Below are 18179 nucleotides of genomic sequence, written 5' to 3'. Positions count from 1 at the left end.
TTTGAGAGAGATTTCACATACTTGGAGAGATTTGGGAGAGATTTGACATTCTTGGAGAGATTTCTCATACAAAGAGATATTTAAGAGAGATTTCACATACTTGGAGATATTTGGGAGAGATTTGACATAGAGAGAGATAGAGTGAAGACGATTGAGAGAGGTTCCATGTGTGAAAATTGTGAGTGTTTGGCTCCGCAATGCAAGGTTCTTGAGCCCCATTAAGTCATGATTAAGGATCCTACACACTCCCGATGAGTATGCAACATGGTTTTTATCAGTTTAGTTCATTGATTAGCACTAAGGCTTAGGAAATTTTAACACAAGACTTTTCCCAAGTGATGTTTTCCCATTAATATAGCAAGTTATACAGTATGTACATAACACAAACCCTGATACACAAGGTTTAATCGAGTTGACCGGTTTGACTTAATGATTTGACTTGACTCTAGATTGACGATTGTCACAATGACAAAGGGAATTTACGTCATTTTATCATGAAAAGCTTTCAAATTGGTTGCAGTTTTTAGGGTGTTGCCGAAGTATATTATCTCTGAATGGTCATTTGCTCGGTTTCATTTACCAGAATGCATGCATTACATGAAAGCATTTAGATCACAAAACATAGTCATTATTGCATGCATGGATGGAAGGAATTGGCTTTATTTAAAAATGGTTTAGTGCAAGAAACAACAATGTCCTTTCAAAAATCAGCTCAATTTACCTTCAGTTTAACTTATTTTTTCCTTTTTAGTCCTGATTTGAGGGTTTTTTAGACAATTATGGTTATTATATTAAAGAATCCTAATAATTTTGGTCTATGTTCCAAGTAAATTTACCTTGTGCATATTCAAATTGTTCCTACTCCATTAATATCAGGTTTAATATTCTTACTTGCTACAAGTGAAGTTTTTATACAAATTCTTATAAATGTTAAGTTTTTTATACAAAATGCTACCATTTTTTAATAATAATTGTTTTTTTTCATGTCATAGTGCTAGAAAACGTTTTGTTGTAAAAATCTTGATGTTACCTCAAGTACTGTTAACAAGAAAAATGACTTTTTTTTTTGTTCTTTCTTTTGTCAATTTTTGCATAGAAGTTCCAATATTTGCACATCTTATTTGTTGAGAGTTGTATGTGTTTACATTCGAGAACTTCATTATGTTTATGTGTTTGTTTCAGGACCACTCATAATAAAGCAAGGTTGATTGGAACAACAATGATACATGGAAATTAGGAGACAATTTCATAACAAGTGAGATTCACCACACTAATAATGAGAATGAAGAATATTTCAAGAATAACATTGTATTTTTATGGAAGGAAGATTCTTTGAAGAATGACTTACTATAAAATATTCTATTCTTATTGAATGAAGATTCTTTCAAAATGACTTCCTATAAAACATTGTATGCTTGTAGAATGCGACAAATATTCCAAGAATGTCATTCTATTTTTATAGAATGTAACAATAAATTTGTTTTATTTGTTTATTTTTGGACATTAGTTTCTTGAATAGTGTTAATAATAGATGATTATTCTTTAAGAATGTTCTTATTCTTCAAACTCATGGTTTAAAACTTTGATATTCTTCGTTATGTTCATTCAACCAGATATGTATTCTATCAGAATATCAATTCTGTTATAATTTGTATTTTATCAGAATATGCATTCTAACAAAATTAAAATTGAATTAATTAAAAAAACATAATTCAAAATTAAAATAATAAAAAATCCCTTAAAATCCAAAAATTCATTTTTCAAAGTTTATACTTCTTATTTGAAAGTAATGGGAATGTACAATTTCACTTTTTTTTTAATTAAATGTTATTATTCATTTTTTTAATTTAATAATATGGATAAATGACTTCCTTAAAATAACAAATGATTGGCCCACAATCATTTCTAAATCCACACAATAATTAGTTAGAATACAATAACGGAAAGCCTATATATATATATATACACACACACACACACAACACACATACACGTAACATGTTAGTACTTAAAATTAGATGTTAAAGATTCGCTATATGGATTTGAACATGTGGCTTTTCAAAAACCTAACAAGAGTCTCCATCATCTCACTTACAACCAGTATTTTAAAATTTATTTTTTTTGTTGATCGTCTGGTGATCAGTTTTTGGTTCAACCGGTTTTACCATCGATCCAATCATATTTTTGCCGTATATGGCGATGGTGTGCATCAACTTCCAAATTGTGTAGACCATGAGGTACACATAAAAACTGGATCCTCAAAATGAAATCGATCCAATCTGAAAGCAGGTTTTGATAAAAACCGATTTTGACCAAACCAGATCAGATTAAACTGGTGATCGGATTCAAACCAGTTTAACTTTTCAGACACAAATCGGATTTACCCCTTGATTACAAACCAGATTCTCTAAAATTGGTTCCTAAACTGTCGAAAAATCTTGTAAAAGCTAGCAAAATCCGGATCAAAATCGATTTCAAATCAGATTTGGATTGTTGATGAGATTTGGATCGGGTTTTCACTAGATCTGGATCGGATTGTTGACTGGATCAGATCGGATCGGATCTTGGGTTTGTACATCTGTATATACTCTTTGAAAATGTTCAGTTTTCGTTGGAAATATGTAGATTTTTTAAAATGACTAAGTGTAATCGAACTAGAAATGTCCAATAAATTGGTTCTATAACACCATTTCAACTAAGTTATTAAAGATACTGTCCAGTTTGATCTGGTCTAGAAATTGGCATAAAGCGGATTGTTATTGGTATAAAGTTGTTCTGGTCTTGAAATTGGCATGAAGTTTCCACTTATCCCATTAATTATCATTCCATGAGACAATTGCTTATAAAGTTCTTTTTCTACGTGGGAGTAATATAGAACTTTAATAGCTAAAGAACCATTAGCTAAATACACCATAGTTTGGAACTTGCAAGTTTTTCCACTATTGTTGAATCTGCTCAATAGTTGATCAGAAACTAATAAAACACATACAGATGCATTCATGTATGATAATCAAGTATGGGCTTGATTAATATTCCTCGATATATTATGAATATAAAGATAAGTGAGTTTTCAAATAAGAAAATCTATGTGAATGAAAATCCTTCCAGATTTAAGCTAACATCTCGAAGTAAGAATCTTCTTTCTTATAAGATAATCACATAGTGTAATTTAATTATAATTCAATATAAATCTTGTGTTTTCTACAAAGCTAGTGGAAGCATAATAACATTCTCGGTCCTATATGTAGCCGACACACTAATACCTAGAATAAAGATCTATATAGATAGACCATGGAGACATAAAGGATTAAGTAAAATTGCATTAATTCCAAGGATCTTAAAGAGCTTAAAATAAAAGACGTTGAGAGAGTTATCTTGTCACATACAACATGACATGATTTTTGAGCAAAATCCTAGTGAAAATGTTTTGAACTAGATAACATCATTGTATTCCATATGCTGCTGCAATTGGAGTAATCATATATCTCATAATTATGCATGAAATCCAAATAAATTGTATGCTTAGAGCATGCCGAATGATACCAGTATAATCCGAGAACAAGCATCGTGTGGCCTATAGGAACACTCTAAAGTACATGCGAGTACTATAGAAATATTCATAATCTGCAGAGTATTCTAAAGAAATATATGCTTAAGGTTTATACACATATGCTAAACTTCCAAATAGATTGAGATGATTCTTAATGACAATCGGGCGTGTACTCATTTTGAATGAAGAGAAAGTTACATGGATAGTGTTTCCATGTAGATTTTAATTATAGTTACACAGCAAAGTTCAGGTACATTGGTATCTAAGTCATATTTAAGCATCTAATACATTCTCCCTAGTTTTCATATTATATATATATATATATATATATATATATATATATATATATAAAACCGAAAGTGTTTGTGTTCGCAAAGTTTATACAAATCAAGTTTGTCAAATCTACTTAAAAAAGATCCTTCATTAGCTAAAACATGAAAGTTAAGTTGGTGCTATAAGGCCTTGTTGATATAAGTAGATGTATTTGATTGAAATTTAGTATTTGGATATTGTAACAGTACAAACAACATATATTGTAATGAATTGATATATTGGAGATGAGTCTTTCATTGGATGATTGTTGTATTATATATTAGCATGTTTAAATCCTTGAATAACAGGTTATCCTAAATGTCCATAGTAGTTCATAGTTATGGAAACATCTATGAGGTAAGATTAATATGAGTGGATTGGTTGATTTTAATGGAGATGAAAATAGCAAGAGCTACTACCAACTTCGTAGGTACATGATTAAGAGAATAAATCCCAAACTTGACCCACATCAAAATCACTTTATAGATCGTAGTCAAGAGTGATATTTTGATCAAGGTTGCATCTTTGTATTCTTAGATCTACGATTCATATTTGCGACTTGAAGTGTAGGAATTATTGTGCATTGACATGGTTTAATGATGTTCCATAAAAGGAAGTCATAAGGGCCATCATTGGTTATAACATTAACTACACTAATGGGCATATGTAGTCAAGATGAGATTTATTCCTCTTATTTATTGAGAGTTAGACATCTAAGGCTTTACTCAAATTTGAACACTAAATGAGATTGATCGCGATCCATATCTCATATTCAACATGATGTATGAGAAAAAGGAATAATTGATACCACACATTTAGTGACAATTATAGCTTAGAGCTCCTAGAATTGGTTGTTGATAAGATGACACCCTTCATATGTTGTTAAGGGCATTACCCTGTTGCTAGATGTCAACTACTGTCTATGTCATTCTGTAATGAATCATGTGCAAGTGGTAGATTGTTGAATCTATATGCCCAGGAATCATTATTGAGTGACATTGCTAATAATATATGATCATATAGGGTCACATCTTTATCAAGTTGGCACATTTTGTATATTTATTATTAATATGATTATTAATAAATAATATCAATTCTTGTGTTTAATCAGTAAATAATTATCGTTTTGTGAAAATAATAATTATAAGATAGTATAACTAGTTATTCTTTCATATGGTATGAATTAATAAGTCATGCACAATATTTTGGACTAGTTGGATTCTTTTGTCTTTTACCAAAAGACAAAGTTTATATTTTATAAACCTAGGGTTTATAAAAATTAAAGAATCCTCCTCTTTTCAGAGGTATGGCCGAATTTATTATTAAATGTCTCTCATGCTTTTTATGCTAGCCATTACATTAATGTATTTTAAAGGTGATCCTTACCTGACACAGACTATATAAGAAATGCATGAGGCTTGCATTTTTTGCTAGTGAAACACTCTATTCTTCCTCTTTATTCTTCACTAAATTCGTAGCTTGCTTCTTCCATCCTCTCTCCATGACTTTTGAAGTCAAGTGAATAATTAAAGCTTTCTTGAGTTGTCTCCTTTAATGCTTATTTGAGTTAAGCGCTTAAAGGCTTGAGACACTCAAGAATACAAGAATGAACTAGCATTCCAAGTGTCTTACTCTTGAGTTGTCTCCTTTAATGCTTATTTGGGTCGGTTGGAGGTATTTTCATTTGAGTGGTGACCGTTGGTGATGGATATAAGAAATCTTTGTAGCTGAAGGTCAACAAAGACCGGTGATTGTGGTCGGAGAGAAGACAAGGTGAAGGGGTATAAAGGAAGAGATAGAGAGAAAGAAGACGGAGGGGTCGGTAAAAGAAAAGAGGATGATGCATGGGAGTGGGATTGAGTTACTTTAGACGTGTATTAATTTAAAATTAATATATATTTAAAGTATAAATAGTCATTTCAAGTTTAATCCTATGGTATCAGATGTTGTCTTCCTTTTTTGAGGTCGAGGGCTCAAGATCGGTCGTGAATATAAGTAGATTTAAGTGATAGGTTAAAAGTAGATTATATTTGTGGTTCAAAAACATCCAAAAATATTAAAAATTAACCTCTTAAAGGTACTAATGCTTGAACTAAAATCAAACAAAAATAATAGACACAATAACCATTTTTGCAATTTTACCATAATAAAGTGCAAAAATAATGTTAAAATTAAATGAATAAGAAGAAAATTAAAAAATATAAATCGAATGGGAGTCACAATATAGTCTTATCACTTTTGGGCATAGTTTTCCACACTTTCAAATTGTTTATTAACATTACATAAACAAATCTCTTTAACAAAAAAAATATAATAACAATAATAATAATAATAATAATTGTTAGCAATACCCATATCTGACACATGCGCGAAGATGAGTAGATGACAACGCCAATATATTAGATCAAACATTTATTGGAAGTCAAGACAGGGCCGGGCCAAGATAATTGGAGGCACGGGGTAAAATAAAAAATGGAACCCTTTCGAAAATTTTATGTATTCGTATATTACATTACTTTATACATACATAACAATACATTTAAATTTGTATACAATATAATGGGAAAAACTAAAAATACAATGATATTAGAAGTATAAAAATACTAAAGTCTCATCCCCTTTATTTCTTCATTAACTTGTTCAGTTCTGTTCCTATACATAAGTTGTTGACCTCCAACTGAAGTAGATTTATCATCGACAAAAAGTTGTTAACTGAATTGCTTAAATCCAGAATACTTGTTGTTGTTAATAACCTGGAAGTAGTTGAAGAAACTATTCAACAACAGAAAATTATATACATATAAAAAACATAGAAATAGAAATAAAAAGGAGTACCATTCATCAATAAAAAATAAGAATATTAACATTACAAATCGAAATTAAGCAATAAAGTTCAAGAACTGTATCTAATTAAAAAAATATTAACATTTGATTATGTCTCTAACTTGAACAGCCTCATAAAAATCGAATATAAAAAAAGAATAAGAAATTTCAAGAGCGATAGAACATACAGAGATTCACAATCATATTATCAGAAATCAATTTCACCTCTAACAGTCGATTCTGAAAACTGAACCTTCAAATTTCTAGAAATTGAGAAAGAAATTTAATTTGAGGCAGTGACTGGAACTCTCGATTAAAACCACTAGGCCAGATTCCTAAAATAAATCAAATAACCTGATTAACTTTCCATTGGTGCTATATCAGAAAAAGGAAATCGACAACAAGAAGGGAAACAATAGAGTTTTTCGTTTTTTTGAAATCGTGAAAAGAATGAGACACAATCAGTCTCTCAATTCTAAAATAACATTCGATTCACTAACGGTTGTTGTGGACGAATTCAGAAAATCAGAAAAGAATGAAAGAAAACAATTAACTTGAAATCTTGAATAAGAAATAGAAGAATGATCGTTAACTCTTGCTTTTGGAGAGGACGTCGTTTGGATTTTCCATGGAAATGTTTGGATTTTCTATAGAAATCTGACTGTTGAAGAGCTACGACACCTTGGAATTAGGACGCATGTCAGGTAAGTCGTTCTCTCCCGCACTCCATCTTTTGGATTAATTCTTGATCAGAGTATTGGGGTTTGAAATAGTCCAATAGGTTAAAAAGTAATGGATTGTTAATATATAACCAAAATAACAAATTAAAAATTAGGGCCCTATAACATTTGGGGGCCTGGGGCGGTCGCCCAGCTTGCCCATGCCCACGGGCCGACCCTGAGTCAAGACAAAACTGCATAGACAAAGTTCAGGAAACGAGCAAGAAGGTAGGATTTAGGCGGCTATAGCTAACAACTGCGCGCCACGCTCTTTTCTTACCAATTTCCTTTATGCTGACTATATCGTTGACCAAAATAATTGGACACTGTTTGAACAAACCAGTGGGGAATGATCGTGTATAAATAGATCCTTCGTAAATGGTTACTCACACATTCATATTCATTCAATCATTGAAAAAAATGGCCTTAATCTTAAAAGGAGGAAGACTCACCTTGGCTCTTATCATCCTCATCGTCATTAGTTCATCATCTCACATCATTACAACCACCGCCACTGCTCGGACTCCAGACAACCATGTCCGCCAACTAGGTTCGGTTTTCTCTAAACATCTCACAGTTAATAATAAAAAAACGCTAATAGAAGCTGCTCCAGTATTTCTTATAAATTAACTAAGGTTGCATTGTAAATACGTGTAGTTAAACTTTTTTTTAGGAAAGCAGTTTCATTTTACCATCCTTTTGGAGTTGTAGGGTTATAGTCTTCTGATTTTGTTTACTATAATTATTTCATTCGTGTATTTACTGTGAATGTCTATCGCTAATTTGTAATCCATTCATCACCAATTTCCAGATTTTCTGATCAAACTACATTAATTATAATACATAGAGTGCATACGACCTGTACCCTTCCCTAACGATTAAGAATATTTGAAACTGATGTATGCAGCTACAAATTGCGATTATGACCCTATACAACAAGCAGATGGACCCGGTGGGTGTGGTAGTGGAAGTGGAAGTGGAAGTGGATCACCAAAACCAAAACGAATACCATGCGGTTCAACACCGGGTGGGAGCCTTTGTAGGAAGGGTTGCTGTGGAAAGACTAAAATGGGAAGGGCCGAATGTTGCTAGCTAGTAGTACCGGAGGTTGTACTACATCAAATAATGTATCTTATTAATCCCTTGTTTAGATCAGAAAATAATATTTCAAATCATTTCCACCCTTTTTGACTGCTTTTACCTAAAGTCGTATATGTATGAGTATGTCCACAATAATTTTATATACAGATGTTGTTCGAAATGCTGTTTTAATCTCGAGGAAAAGATTCTATCATTATATTTGTCAAGATGGTTCTCAAGTTTAGTAGAAGAAAAAAAAATCAAACATGGCTGGCTATCGTCAACTTTCAAAAGCGGCATGAGCTTCATCCACATAACTTTGTACCACATGGAATGTGTACCATATCGATGGTCACTTCTTTGTGTTGTGTTTTAGATCCCATAATGTTGGTTAATTTTAATTTTGATTCAAAATGGAAATAGGATGTGTGTATAGAAAGGCCAATATTCTAAGACTCTGACTAAGCCTTAAAGGTCTCAGGTCTGCACCACCGATGGGCCTCTCTCTCTCTCTCTCTCTCTCATGTGTAGAGTACACAGGATTTAATGTGACGGTGGTTTTGGTTGAGGTGGAAGAAACCCACGCCCTTTTCGCCTGGGAAGTATCCAAAGTGCTACGTCAACATTTAATGCAACTATGGTTAACCGGTTAAATGGTCAGAATTACAATAAATCAGTAAAATAAGTGTCCAATTTGAAAAAAGATCTTTCTCAAAATCAGATTTTATGAAAACTTAATTATGATAATTTGCAATTTTTAAAATTTTAAGAACCTAAACATAAATATCAAAGGTTGCGTAGAAACCATATTTATGATGTAAACCAAAAATTTGACTTAATTTCGATTTTACTTGACTTAATGTCTATTTGACCAAGTAATTAAAGTTGCATTGCAACATAAACCAAGCACACTAATAGAAACATGTGCTCAAAATACACATCATTTAAAGTTTACGCAAAATCAAATGAGCCCCAAACTGAGGTTGAAGAGTGGCAATGGTATGTGGAGCATGCAAATAGGATGGAGAGAGATCAAAGCAAAAGTGTTGTGGAATCATGACAAGTGCCATTTTGGCTTCTAACAAGGCAAAATTCAGTCCAACAAATATACGTGGACCACCACCAAAAGGGAGATATGATGTTTGTCCCTTGGTCACCTTCGAGACACCTTTAGAAAATCTTTCAGGCTTGAACTCGCTCACATCATCACTCCATATATCACGATCATGGTGCATAAGCATAATTTGCAATCGGTGGAAAGTTCCATCTGGTAATTTTATATCCCCTAATTTGGTTTCCTCATGTAACACCGTAAAATTTAAAACTATTTTTTGCTTTTTAAAACCATACAAATTCATTCATAATTACTTTCAAGAAAACATTGTATCAACATTATCTCATTACAAATCCCAAGACCAAATCATAATAAACTTCGTGAGTGTGTGTACAGATCATGTCAGCGCCTTCCCGCGATCATCGATGGTACCTGAGACACGTAACACAAAACACTGTAAGCACGAAGCTTAGTGAGTTCCCCAAAATACCTCTCTAACACATATTAGCCACTCAAGGCTATAAGTCTGCTGACTCTCTGGTCAGTGTGTCTCGTGGAACCCTCCAGTCCCACTCTCTGTGGGCCCTCTAGCCCTAACTCTATGGACCCACTAGTCCTATCTCTGGAAACTCTAAATCATGCATATAACATATCACAATAACACATAAATAGCATACAGATACACTGGCACATAACTCAATAGTACACTAGCACATAACTCTGTTACCACTCTAGGTAAAGTATAGTGATAAGACTCACCTCAGATGTCTCGGTAAATCTCTGACTCGGTAGAAGTATGATCTAGGCTCCGCCTAGTAACATAAAGTAAATACTCTCATAAATATAACTCTTAAGACTAGACTCAACCCTCTCTTGGCACCCTCAGAAGGGTAAAAGACCATTTTACCCCTCACTTGACACAAAGACCCCATTGTTGACCAAACCCTCAAAGTCAACAAAGTCAACGACCAAAATTTGACCTAACTCGCCGAGTGCACTTGGGCGACTCGGCTAGTCTACGCGTGTCCACTATCCCTCTAGTCTCGCATGACACGTCGAGTCTTTCCCCTGCTCGACGGGTTACACCTAGCATGAATCGCGGGGGCCACCCCGACTCAACTCGCCGAGTCCTATTATGAACTCGGCGAGTTCCGCCTTGAACTCCGCTCCTCTATTTCTCTCTGACTCACCGAGTCATTCCCCCAACTCGGCAAGTTACTCACTGAGTGAACTATAGGAAAACCCTAGCCCTACTCGTCGAGTCTGCTCTTGGGACTCGGCGAGTTCATGTCATGCTCAAGCTCAAATGACCTCCTGAGGTCAGATTCGTTCCTCTAATCCATAGATTTGGCCTCCTTAAGCAATATAAACACGTAAAGTTAGGATCTTGATGCCCATGCGAAGACCCAATAGCTCTATTTGAAGAAATGGCCTCAATATGTCCCCCTAAGCTCATATTACCCAATGTCACCCCATAAAGATCAGGGAGATAAGGTCTCTGGACCTCTTTGGATCCTGATCCGAAGCCTCAACACAAGAAGGGACCAATTGCACCATCAATCACACTCAAAATGGTCTAGAAACCCTAACTCTCAAGGATTAACACCCAAAACTTAAGAAGGATCGAATATAAACCTCAATATGAAGTTCTTAGGCTCTGAAATCCATAGAATAGCACCCTCATCAGCTCCCTCTTGCCTTAGCCACCTTCTTCTTGCAGAAACACTCACACAAGGATAAAAAAATGGCCTCTCCTTCCTTACAAACGCTTTAGATCGCTTAGGGTTTCACTCAGGGGTCTGGTGGTCGCAAATGGTGGCTATAAGCCCCTTTAAATAGGTCTCAAACCCCGGGGATTAGGGTTTCATTAAACAGCGCGGACTCGCCGAATCCACTAGTCGACTCACCGAGTCCAGTCATTAATCCGGATAGAAATTGCGATCCTACTTGGCGAGTCTAAGCATCAACTCACCGAGTCCTTCCATAATCTCCAAAATAAATGAATAAATAATGTACCTGGAAATCTAGATGTTACACCTCATGTTTCATTCATCTTATTGTTGGTGAGTATAGTCTAAGAACCTCATGCAGAATCATGTTAACCTGGAAAACATAATTGGAGAGAAACGAATATATGGCATCATAGGAGGATGTATGGTTTTATAAACGTATTAAAAGGCTCACAATTTTTAAACGATTCAACCCATCGCTTTCTGGTTTTTCATGCCCAAATACTTGTGAAACTTCTTCTCTGGCACGTTCTTGCCAATTGTGTGCTACGCCAAGAAAACCAAAGTCCAAACTAGTAAGATTCCAGTAGTCTCTTGTCCAGCAAAGTAGAAAAGCTTACACTCATCGATTACTTCATCAATGGTTAATCCAGAATTCTTATATCCATTTTTAATTTCTCTGTAATTTGATTCCAAGAGTATGCCCAACAAGTCATCTTTACTCCTTTCTCCAGCTTTCATTGCGATTATTCGTTTGTCAATGATACTCCTTTTGGTAGCCCTCACTTCTCGGTCAATTTTCTTTATCATGTTATTGTTTTTTTTCGCAAAAACCTGGTATTTGTGTGTGATTTATATTTGATCGTCTCTTGATCAAGAGAAAAACGATGTAATAAAATATTTTTCGGAAAGATAAACACCTCGATCCAGGAATGTAAAGTGATTGTATAGCGTCTATAACTAACACTGCTAGTTCCCGTTGTAGTTCAAATATTTTCTTCCCTTCTTCAATGTTACTACCAAATGTTGTACCTGAAATAACATCACCGAATAACATTTCAGTACAAGGATCGAGCACTATGCAGACGAATGATAATAATAACAATAATAAAAGGTTCCTACCTTTCATATAGTATATACAAGTTTTCAGCATTAGAGACATCAAATAAAGTTAGTGTAATGGTAAAGGTGTTGCCCTTGTCACCCAAAGGTCGCACCTACGAATATAGTGTGTTTTTCAAACAAGCTTAAAAAGTTGGCTTGTCTAGACGTGGTTTGCCATGTATGTAAGCAACTTGTTTTTTTTTTTTTTTTTGAACGACCATGTTAGTATTTGTCTGGGATTGAACTCAAGACCTCCTACTTAGAAACCCTAGTTAGACACCTTGTATATAAGTAACTTGTAACCGACAAAACCTGCTAAAAAGCTATAAACGAAAAAATTAAACAAAACTTCTGTAAGCAACTTGTAATCGAGAAAACCTGCTAAAAAGCTATAAATGAAAAAATTAAACAAAAATTTCGATATTACTGAACCTGAAATAGGTCAAAGGGTAAAACCAAAGATTTTATAAAAACTTAATGACTTTTATTTCATTAGCCCAATTAGCCAAAAGCTTGTTCTTTAAACAAGCTTAAAAAGCTACCATGTCCGGCTCAACGCCGTGTCCGCTGATTGAGCCTAGTCCGCGTCGACGTGGTTTGCCACGTCTTTAAGCAACTTGTTGTAATCGGAAAAACTTGCATGCTAAAACGGTATAAACAAAAAAAATTAAACGAAACTTGCAATTTCACTAGACTGAAAATACATCAAAAGGTAAGACCAAACATTTCCTGAAAACTTGAAAACTTTAAAGCGTATTTATTAACATATAACCCAAATATAAAAGCAAGAACCAAAAGGTTGTATGTGCCCATTATTATGCCAATCTATGAATATGAGGAAAAAAAATAATATTAAACCTAAAACAAAATCGGAGTTAATAAAATAATAATGTAAAAGATTTGAACCGTTTACTAAAAAAATTAAAACAAAATATTTAAATATTAAATATATATATATATATATATATATATATATATATATATATATATATATATATATATATATATATATATATAAATTGCAACTAATAATATAATGATTAATAAATAATAATCATTGAAGTAATAATTAAAATAAAATATGTATATATAATGTTAATCTATTAAGAAAAGTAAAATTAACTATTAATTATTAATAATTACTTTTACAAACTACAATTAATTAATTATTAGTATTTAATTTTGCAATCTGCTAATAAAATAATTATTAAAAAGATATGATAAGTAAAAATGCCATCGGATATATTGGAAGCCAAGACAAAACTGCATAGACAAAGTTCAGGAAATGAGCAAGAAGGTAGGATTTCTTAGGCGGCTATAGCTAACAACTGCGCGCCACTCTCTTTTCTTACCAGTTTCCTTTATGCTGACTATATCGTTGACCAAAATAATTGGACACTGATTGAACAAACCATTGGGGAATGAATGATCGTGTATAAATAGATCCTTCATAAATGGTTACTCACACATTCATATTCATTCAATCATTGAAAAAAATGGCCTTAATCTTAAAAGGACGAAGACTTACCTTGGCTCTTATCATCCTCATCGTCATTAGTTCATCATCTCACATCATTACAACCACCGCCACTGCTCGGACTCCAGACAACCATGTCCGCCACCTAGGTTCGGTTTTCTCTAAACCTCTCACAGTTAATAATAAAAAAACGCTAATAGAAGCTGCTACAGTATTAATTTCTTATAAAGTAACTAAAGTTGCATTGTAAATACGTGTAGTTAATTTTTTTTTTTTAAGGAAACAGTTTGATTTTATCTTACTTTTGGAGTTGTAGCGTTATATTCGTCTGATTTTGTTTTCTATATTTATTTCATTCGTGTATTTAGTATCAATAGTCTATAGCTAGCTAATCTGTTTTCCATTCATCACGGATTTCCAGATTTTGTGATTAAAAGTATTTGAAACTGATGTATGCAGCTACAAATTGCGATTATGACCCTATAGAACAAGGAGATGGACCCGACGGGTGTGGTAGTGGAAGTGGAAGCGGAAGTGGAAGTGGATCACCAAAACCAAAACGAATACCATGCGGTTCAATGCCAGGTAGGAGCCTTTGTAGGAAGGGTTGCTGTGGAAAGACTAAAATGGGAAGGGCCGAATGTTGCTAGCTAGTGGTACCGGAGGTTCTACTACATCAAATAATGTATCTGATTAATCCCTTGTTTAGATCAGAAAATAATATTTCAAATCATTAATTTCCACCCACTGCTTTTCTTTAAACGTTCTATATGTCTGTCCACAAAAATTTTATATCCAGATAATGTTATTCGAATTAATCTCGAAGAAAAGATTCTATCATTATATTTGGCAATGAGCTATAGGAAGGAATGACTATGCACACATCTTGAAGGTTGATCGGTTATTTGGTCAGAAGTTTAACAAACTGAGTGTCTAATTTAAGATAAAAAATTCAGTCTCAAAATTGGATTTTTATGAAAACTTAATTACCATAACTTGCAATATTCAAAATTTGGAGAACATAAATATCGAGTGTTGGGTTGAAAGTTGAAACTATATTTAATTATGATATAAACGATAAATATGACTTAATTAATGTCTATTTGAATGAGTAATTAAAGTTGCAATATGCAACATAAACAGAGGACAATAGTAGAAACATGTGCTCAAATACACATCATTTACAGTTTACGCAAAATCAAATGAGCCCCAAACTGAGGTTGAAGAGTGACAATGGTATGCGGAGCATGCGAATAGGATGGAGAGAGATGAAAGCAAAAACGTTGCAGAATCATGACAAGTGCCATTTTTGCTTCTAACAAAGCAAAATTCAGTCCAACACATATTCGTGGACCCCCACCAAATGGGAGATATGATGTTTGTCCTTTGGTCACCTTCGAGACACCTTCAGAAAATCTTTCAGGCTTGAACTCGCTTACATCATCACCCCATACATCACGATCATGGTGCATAAGCATAATCTGCAACTGGAGGAAAGTTCCAGCTGGTAATGTCATATCCCCTAATTTCGTTTCCTCATGTGTCATTCGTCCTAGTCCTACTGCTGGTGGGTATAGTCTAAGAACCTCATGCAGAACCATGTTAACCTGAAAAACATAATTGGAGAGAATCGAATGTATAGCATCATAAGACTATATGGAGTGGTCACTACAAACTCACCGGAAAAGTGGTGCCACATATGCGCCACGTCACCTTCACCACCAACCCACTCCACTATGGAAATGGTCACCACTAACAACATTTACTTTTATTATTATTATTATTATTTTAACGTTTTGGTAAGTAAATAACATAATTTTTAAAATAGGTAAATTTTTATATTTTTTGTAACACTATATGAAATAAAAAAACATAATTTATAAGATAAATAAATTTTTTGAAAATACAAAAAAAAAAAAAAAAAAAAAAAAAAAACAAAACAAAAAAAAACTTTTCATTAATTAAAAACATAGAAATTTAAAACCTAAAATTAGTAAAACACACATAAAACCTAACAAATCAACTAAACTGTAGAACAGTACTACTCGTTGTCATCATCATCATCCGCCTCGTCGTCACTGTCTGCATTCTCGTCGTAATCATCGCCCTCATCCTCTTCGTCTTCATCGTCATTTCCCCCTTGGTGTTATCTCCCCCATATGTGCTCGGTCAAATCGTGTCGTAGATTGTGATGCGTTTCACGATTTTGTATTTCCAAAACCCTAGAGAAGTATGTCGGGCTGCCAACTTGTATTACTGCAGGTGGGTTAAGTGCATCGTTGTCGGTATATGAACAAATAGCTTTGCCCTCTTCTTCTATTATCATGTTATGTAAAATCACACAGGCAGTCAACACTGTCGTTAGTTTTGCCCTATCCCATGTTCTTGCTGGATGCTTGATTATGTGCCATCTTTGTTTTAGGACTCCAAATGCTCTTTCAACGTCCTTTTGTGCAGATTCCTGAGCTAACTTGAACAATTTTCGTTTCTCATCGGCTGGAAAAGAAAAAGACTTAACAAATGTAGCATACTCTGGGTATATCCCATCACCTAGGTAATATCCATACTTGTATTCATTTCCATTCACAACGTATGACATATCTGGTGCTTTACCCTGCAAAATATCGTTGCGATTATTCATTGCGATTAATTTGAATCCAAGAGTATGCCCAACAAGTCATCTTTACTACTTTCTCCAGCTTTCATTGCGATTATTCTTTTGTCAATGATACTCCTTATCGTAGCCCTCACTTCTCGGTCAATTTTCTTTATCCTGTTATTCTTTTTTGTTGGCAAAAACCTAATATTTGTGTTCGAATTATATTAGATCGTCTCTTGATCAATAGAAAAACGATGTAATAAAATATTTTTCGCAAAGATAATTAAGCACCTCGATCCAGGAATGTAGAGTGATTGTATAGCGTCTATAACTAACACTGCTAGTTCACGTTGTAGTTCAAAGATTCTCTTCCCTTCTTCAATGTTACTACCAAATGCTGTACGTGAAATAACATCACTGGATAACGTTTGAAGATAAGGCCAAACATCCACTTCACATGACCTTTCCTTTTTTAACCTTTCCTCCCATTTGTTGATCATCTCAGCACAACTTACATAGATTGCAGGCACCATATGCTATAAAAAATTCTGTTATTCATGGTGCAATGGGAAAAAGACATAAGTAAAGGAAAACCAACCTTGAGCTTTTCGACATGAAAAGCAGGATTGACTATTTTTCTGTGTTTGCTCCATCGATCACCATCTGCATCTGTCAAACCTGCTCCTAGCGTCCTTATTAATGGGTTTCCTCCTCTTGGCTTTTGAAACTGATAGTTATTTGCCAAGACCTCCCTTACCATAGACGGATCAGTTATTTGCACCTTAGGTGTCGTCCCCATCCATGTGAAACAAATCTTGCCTGATTATACGATTAACCCAATAATCGGTTTCTATCACTTGGAAGAATCAAAATTCACAACTATGATATGTAAACAGTTAGATAGAGGAAAGAAAAGGGAAAACACTTAATTACCATAAGCAGTGTACGATTTGTGGTCAAAGGGCAAGACTCGGGGGACAATTTCATTATTTAGATTTATGGGTGTAGATTTCGCTTCTCTTAACATGTTAACCACCTCTTTCAAGTCTCCGAACAAGAATTTATAGGAGCTTCCGTTCAGGCCTTGGTCTCTTAGACATTTTTCGTTCTTCTTTGGTTTCAGCCATACCCAATTCAGAAATCTCCAAGCATACCACACCATACTGCACTTACTTCCATGATGAGGGAGAGTAGTTTGAATCTTGTGACATTGAGATGGAGGAGGTAAAGGATAATTATTAATGGAAGAATTTCACTTTAACTCCCCTATACTTTTCAGTAACGTATGGTTATGCCTATATGTTTGGTATTTTTTTCGTTTGACCCCCAATATATTTAAAGACTAATGAGATACTCTTCACACCTCACCATTATATGGGAGACTGTATGATATTGGAAGGTGGTGTCAATTGCATGAACACACTAGTCACTATATATCCCAAATATGGACCAGGAAACTAATGAACGCATGCGACTCGAAGCTATCATTAGTACAAAAATGCGTTTCGCCGATGCAAAAAAATTATTGTCACTATGACGGTTCTTTTTTTTTTATTCAATACTTAAGGAAACTTTACATCATTGATGATTAGTTATGGTGACTTGTAATTGTGGTGACTATAACCCATTAAAACTCATTATTGTATGTCAAACTTGTCACGATATGATAGAGAGCTTTTGAAGTTGTACCTATTTTATTTTGGTAACCATCACATAATACACTTAATATAT

At 34.0% G+C, this 18179-nt stretch overlaps 2 long non-coding RNA genes and 1 pseudogene across 3 annotated transcripts; 2 read left to right on the top strand and 1 right to left on the bottom strand.

Annotated features, from left to right (window-relative positions):
• Positions 1–7762: 7762 nt before the first annotated feature.
• Positions 7763–8665, top strand: LOC145012005 (uncharacterized). Its single transcript, XR_013664354.1, has 2 exons — positions 7763–7954; positions 8312–8665. It is a non-coding gene; the product is annotated as an uncharacterized LOC145012005 (long non-coding RNA).
• Positions 8666–9428: 763 nt separating this feature from the next.
• On the bottom strand, positions 9429–17643 carry LOC145009023 (cytochrome P450 CYP72A219-like; annotated as a pseudogene). The gene is made up of 7 exons (XR_013663720.1): positions 17382–17643; positions 17047–17267; positions 16740–16984; positions 16540–16649; positions 11723–12002; positions 11592–11641; positions 9429–9795 (listed from the first exon to the last, which is right to left on the bottom strand). The product of XR_013663720.1 is annotated as a cytochrome P450 CYP72A219-like (transcript).
• On the top strand, positions 13697–14596 carry LOC145009024 (uncharacterized). Its single transcript, XR_013663721.1, has 2 exons — positions 13697–13998; positions 14309–14596. It is a non-coding gene; the product is annotated as an uncharacterized LOC145009024 (long non-coding RNA).
• Positions 17644–18179: the final 536 nt, after the last annotated feature.

This window comes from Lactuca saligna, chromosome 8, assembly GCF_052625555.1.
Source record: "Lactuca saligna cultivar CGN05327 chromosome 8, ASM5262555v1, whole genome shotgun sequence".
NCBI classification, from domain to species: Eukaryota; Viridiplantae; Streptophyta; class Magnoliopsida; order Asterales; family Asteraceae; genus Lactuca; species Lactuca saligna.
The sequence above is the reverse complement of the archived record's forward strand: the minus strand, read 5'-3'. Positions and strand labels throughout refer to the sequence as shown.